We start from the raw sequence: 6,116 nt of genomic DNA, 5'->3' as shown, positions 1-6,116 counted from the left end.
ATATATATATCAAGAGCATCACCAAAGCGCATGTACAACTGTCAATAGTCACTACCATTACCATTACCACTTACAGCAACAAGAACCACTTTCCTTAAAAAAGAAAAGAAAGAAGAAAGGAAAAAAAAACGCAATGTTGTCAACAGCGCCATTTCCCTTTTATCTAGAAAGAAGGGACATCCGCCCCAAGAACATTTGCAAGAGATCGTAAAGTTCTCTTTTCATTGCCAAATATCCCATCTAGACGTCACCGCATACCGTACGTAGTTAAAGAATAGATTATTTATTTATCAGATCCCTTTCAAGGTTGATGTCGATTCGTTGGTAAATAAGAGATTTAGAAGCCAGATTTGGAAGCTCATTTTTGTCTTACATTTTTACGTGCGATGCACTATAGGGATGGCAACAGCGGTTGTTTGATCCTCTACTTTATTACCACTTTTTTTCCTTTTCTGATCGTCTGTCTGCCATCTTTTCTCAATCTCTTTATTTCCTTTATTTCGATCAACTGTTTATTTCATCTTCAGACGTCCCGCTTTCATTACGAGTAAACAGTTCAAATGCAAGCAAGGTCGGGTGGTGAAATATTAATAATTGTAGAGCTAACGCTACGAAAAGAAGACAATATATTATTCCTTTAAACTAGAGTTCTTAAGTTGTTATTTTCAAGTTCAAAACACGAAGCTGAAAAATAGCTGTTTGCCAAAGACACCGATTGCATTTATGAACAAACGAGAGAGGCTCTACACTAGTCGTCGCACAATCATTTCTTAACCAAGGACTCTATTATTCAAATGAATTTTACCACAGATCCTAGGTTTTGAAAGATATGTCAACTCAATGAATTGATCTTATAAACGAACGACAAACTTGTTTATCCAGCTTCACCTCTCAGCTGAAAGACATATATAACTGAATAATTATATGTAAATGAATAGTTATAGATCTTACGCTGCAGCTCTTTAAGGTTTTAGAATATAGTTCACTGAACTCTAGTACTGCCTCAGTAGTTCACTAGAGGTTTACAGATCCTGTATAGGGAAGATCTGCTTCATGCAGTTGCTTATAAGAGATTTCTACCAACTCCGTGGCCGGTAATAAAGTCACGGGAAAAAAGTCACATTCAGATGAAAATGGTATTTAAGTTGAGGCACCAGAATTTAGTACGGTATTATCCATACAATTTCAAAGTAAGGTGATTAAAATCAAAATAAGCAACAAGGATATCCAGAGGTAATGCAGTACGATCGTTTCATGCAACTCCATTTAATATCCAGAGGTAATGCAGTACGATCGTTTCATGCAACTCTATTTAATTGACCAATGCAATCATTACATCAATTTAAAATGCAGAGCAATCCTCAGCTGCACAAAGACATAGAATTAATTAAATTAGAACAGTATAATTGTACCTAAAATCTCCAAGAAGTTAAGGAGATAGACAAAGAACATACTGTCTTCACTTCCGCATAGAAGTGAAGACAGCATTTTTGGTTGCAGAAAAATCAGCATTTAAAAATATACATTAAAAGTTTGATGCTCTGCAGCGACCACTGTTGGGTGCAGTAATCCAGACGACTGGGAACGAAAGTTCTCCGTAGGAGTAGCATGCTATCTCTTTTTTTTCTGATTCTGAATGATCCCAGAATCTATCCAGGTACTCGCCTACACAGTGCTGCCATCTTGGTAATATACACATGGAATATTGCATCATTACTCGTATGGATTTCAGGTCACGCACCGACTCTGATTTTGAGATTGCATTACCTTCCGTCCCTGTGTATTCCGATTGTAATCTGTTTGTGGGCTGATCGTAGAGTGCTTAGCTAGTAACCCACACAACTATTTAGAGTTTGATTGGCACGAAAGCTGTAAGAAATGGATTTTATGAGAGAAAGGTTTCAATGTTGACTGATATTAAGCTGGAAAAGTTTTAACCAACCAGAGGACAATTTTCAACAGCTTATAGTGAAAATGTATGTAATCTTATTAGTTGAACGTCTACAATATTTCTTAGAGATCTTTAGTGAGATGAAATGTACTCAATACAACTGTTATAACCAGCATCAATACAACCACTTCCATTACCAACTTACCATCTCCTTAATGATCAATAATGATCAATAACAACATCAAGATAAACAATTCCATCTAGAATAAGAGACAATCAATGAGATAATATGGGATTCTAGAGTATTTTAAAAGTTAAATGAAATGTTTTTGATCGTAGTCCAATGACGATTGAGTTGAGACAAAATGACAACAACAATACAATTGATAAAAACAATACGGCCACCGCCATCCCCAACAAAACCCTTATCATCATCAGCATCACCACTATCATCGACGTTAAGACCAATACAATCAATAATTCCACGACTACCAACCCGCCAACTGTTGAATAACTAACTGGCAACAACAACAGTAATATCAGCATGATAGCTGTGTCTGTAGCTACATATATTGTATATCAATATAACAGAGTGTACGTGTATCAAGAGAGGAAGAAAGAGAGAGTAAGTGTGTGTGTGTGTGTGAGAGAGAGAGAGAGAGAGAAAGAAAGAGAGAGAGAGAGTGAGTGTGTGTGTGTGTGTATATTTTCTGGTTCAAGTCAGAGATGAAAGGAGCTAAGTGCCCATGAATCTGGTAACCCTTCAACTAACTGTAATTATACAATATTTCTTTCCACCTCATCCTTCATTCTTTCATCTGCTTATTCCCAGTTTTGCATCCATAAAAATAAGACAAACATTTTTTTGCTCTCACAAAATAGTACTTTCCTAGCTCTATTTTTAAAACTACATATTTGTTGTGGATAACTATTGATTGCTGCCGCTGTTTTATTTACTTGCAAAGAAGCTACCAGATGGAACTGAAGGCCGTAATGCGAAAAGGAACCGTAAAGGAATTACATTGATATTAAACTTGATGTTTTAAAAAGGCTCAATGCAGGAGAAAAAATTCAGCCACATTGCCAAAACATTAAAGCATGCAATGTCTATAGTGAGAATAATGCATGGCAATAGGGAGAAAATTAAGGTCAGTGCTCAAGAGGTTACTCTGTTAACTGCTCGGACCTTATTTTTTTTCAGATCTAATGTGATACTTAAAATGGGACGGCTCTTGGGTGTATGGATAGAAGTTCAGACTCGACGTAAAGTGCCGATACGTACGATGGTAATTTTAAAAAATGTATGACGATTTGCAGACAAGTGAAACTTAAAAAAAAAAAAAAAAAAAAAAGAGAAAAGGAAAAAAGAACTTTTCTGGTTGAAAGTTTAAGAAGCATTTGAATTTACACAAGATAAATGGGTGGTGAAACTGCCAGTGCTGATAAATATGTTACTACTAATTATCTTGAGAAGCCGGAGAAAATAAACTGAACGATTGCTAAAGGATATTAGACATCAGAGCAAGTATACAGTTTGATGAAACTCCAATTTTCTGGAAGCTCATGACAGCTAGAACTTTCGGTTCTCGAGAAGAAAAATCAACACCAAGATTTAAGCTTCTAAAGATAGTATCACGTTTTTTCTGGGAGGAAATCTCTCTAATGATAAGAAATTAAAACCCCTTCTCATGTATCACTCCGAAACGCAAAGACTTTCAACTGTTACGCAAAGTGTCAAGTATCTTATATTTTGTCAAATATCTTATAATGTCATAATTTATATATCCATCCAACCATCCATCTATCCATCCATCTCTGCCCACTGTTCCTGGGAGAGTTCTTGGGTAGAATCCCCAGGCACTTCCTCCAAAGGGTCTTATCAAATGCAACCATCATTATACTTTCTGGCTGAATTTCCAAGCGTGACCAACTGAGACAAGACTATCTTGCTTTTGGTCTCAGGGATTTTGATCCATCCTTAGGTCATAAAATGGATTCTTCAGCTTGAAGAATCCATCTTGTGATTTTTTCCTGCGACATTAAAATCACATATCTATAGTACCGGAGCTATAACCTCTCAACGTGGAGAAGTAGTGGCTCATTCTGGAGAGACTCCCCGATCTCTGAGCTACGTACCCTGTCAAGTAATATTTTTTTCAAATTATTTAGTCTTTTTTTCAAAGTTGATGTAATTGCCATACCTATCTATATTGGCTTTGCCAAACCAGTATTTCATACAGTGTCACAAATTTGTTTGCATCACTGTGTTTTATTTTCAAAATAACAACGCAGAAGACACTTTGTACGGTCTATTTATCATTGCACATGGAAGAGAATAAAAGGATAAATGCATACGTGTATCGAGAAAAAAAGATGTAAGGAGCGAGTTTATCAAACTCGTTCTTAACAATTGTACTAGTTTTATTTTCTTTCTACTCTCTTTTTTTTTCTCCCTCCAATAACATATATTTACTTTGCATTTCCGAATGAATAAATCCAAACAATTTTTTCTCATGAAAAACATTGAAAGCAACTAGAAATCAGTAAAATAGTGTATAGAAAGATAACGATGGCGAACAGGAAGACGAAAGAGAAGAAGAAGAAGAAAGAGAAGAAAAGAAACTGAGTAAGGAGAAAATCAATTAAATATAAAACAAAAAATAATCCATAAGCCGATCCCCAAACCACTTGGTCTCAGCTTGTCATTAAACATTGTTGTTTATGCCCAGGGATTGTGTTGTGTCACTAAACTCCACTTGTCTAAGTTTTTTTTCTTGAGCTTAATTACTCAATCGTTATATTTAATTATGGACTCAATAATTTCCCTCTTCTTGTATTGATTATTTAACATCGTTGAAATCGAAGTAAACAATTGATTTTTCCGATGGTGGAGTCAATAGCAGGCTGGTCTATCATCTGAAGGGTCAGCAGTTTGTATCTTGTCAACAACATCGCGTGGTGGTGGGATAGAGACACGTTTCTGAACGCAGGCATGGTTGTGTGGTTCGCTTCGCCATTACGTAATTTCAAGTTCAATCTCACCGAACGACACTTTTAGCAAATACATTCCACTATAGGTTCGAGTTGACGTGAAAGCCCGAGAAAACGAAAACGGTGCTAAAGACCGCGATATGGACAATACCTGTTCCGGGATGGTAAACTTAATCTTCACCTGGTTTAACAGTACCACCCAGCCCTTTGGTGTTTCTAGCAGAGACTCTGTTGTAAGCATTCAGACCAGGTCTTCAGTCTGAAGATAACTCGATATCTTGATGTGTTGCTTCATATTGCAGCAACCAGTGAGTCATAGTTTCAGCCTTCCTTTCCCACACCAGTGTCGAAGGCTACGTAAAAAGGCCGTGGGCATTGCTCTCATCCAGTTTAAGGAGAGGATCAAGGCCGGCTCTTCCCGTGGGAAACACAAGCAATATTTTGATGGCAGTGCCAGTAGCCAGTCGGTGCAGCCATATGCAAAGAAAGCACATCAGCCCACCATTGGCGAGGCGTTTGCCCATACTGTTGGCACTTGCATCCGTCAGTCTACGGTGGACCGAAGGATTGTAGACCGGTTTGTCGACAACACGTTACCGCTGAATGTAGTGGAGTCCCCCACTTTTGTCGGCCTGATCAAAACGCTGAACCCCAGCAAGATGTCGATGTCGTACTGCACCATAGGCAGGATGATCTTGGCCAGCCATAAGCAGCTGGGGGAGTATCTAACAAGGTACTTATAAATAAAGATTATAGAAGCTTATTAAATTACTATTATGGCATTGTAAGGGACGACCGTGCGAACTCATAAAAGGAGAAATGGTGACGAATGGAAGAAACAGAGGACTCCTTTTATTTACACGTATCACACGGTCGAACACACAATATCATATATATCAATAATTGATATACATGATATGTTATACGACGATAACATAGATGACCAGTAATGAAAGACCACAACCGTATAAGATGGATAACAGAGATATTTATTGTAGCGTTAAAGATGTATGTCTGTGTGAGAGTGTGAATGCGACATATAATAACATAATCAAAGATAGGCCGTCATACAAAGAAAAGTGTGTATGTGAGTGATACATGTGTGTATGAGAAATATTACAGCAGAGAAAAAGAGAGTCAATAACACGTGAACAATTATACCAGTTCGTTAGTACACTATAGGAAAAGTTCTGTATGTGAAAGTGAGGAGAGGCTGAGTGTAGCAGTGCTGATC

General features: G+C 37.4%; 1 protein-coding gene across 1 annotated transcript in view; it reads right to left on the bottom strand.

The window, feature by feature from the left end:
* The window catches only part of LOC106881668 (protein PIF), a 49,564-nt gene that overhangs the window by 30,780 nt on the left and 12,668 nt on the right, over nt 1-6,116 (bottom strand). The gene's annotated exons all lie outside the window — the stretch shown is intronic.

Source organism: Octopus bimaculoides, chromosome 14 (assembly GCF_001194135.2).
Source record: "Octopus bimaculoides isolate UCB-OBI-ISO-001 chromosome 14, ASM119413v2, whole genome shotgun sequence".
NCBI classification, from domain to species: domain Eukaryota; kingdom Metazoa; phylum Mollusca; class Cephalopoda; order Octopoda; family Octopodidae; genus Octopus; species Octopus bimaculoides.
This window is presented reverse-complemented; position numbering and strand designations above follow the sequence as displayed.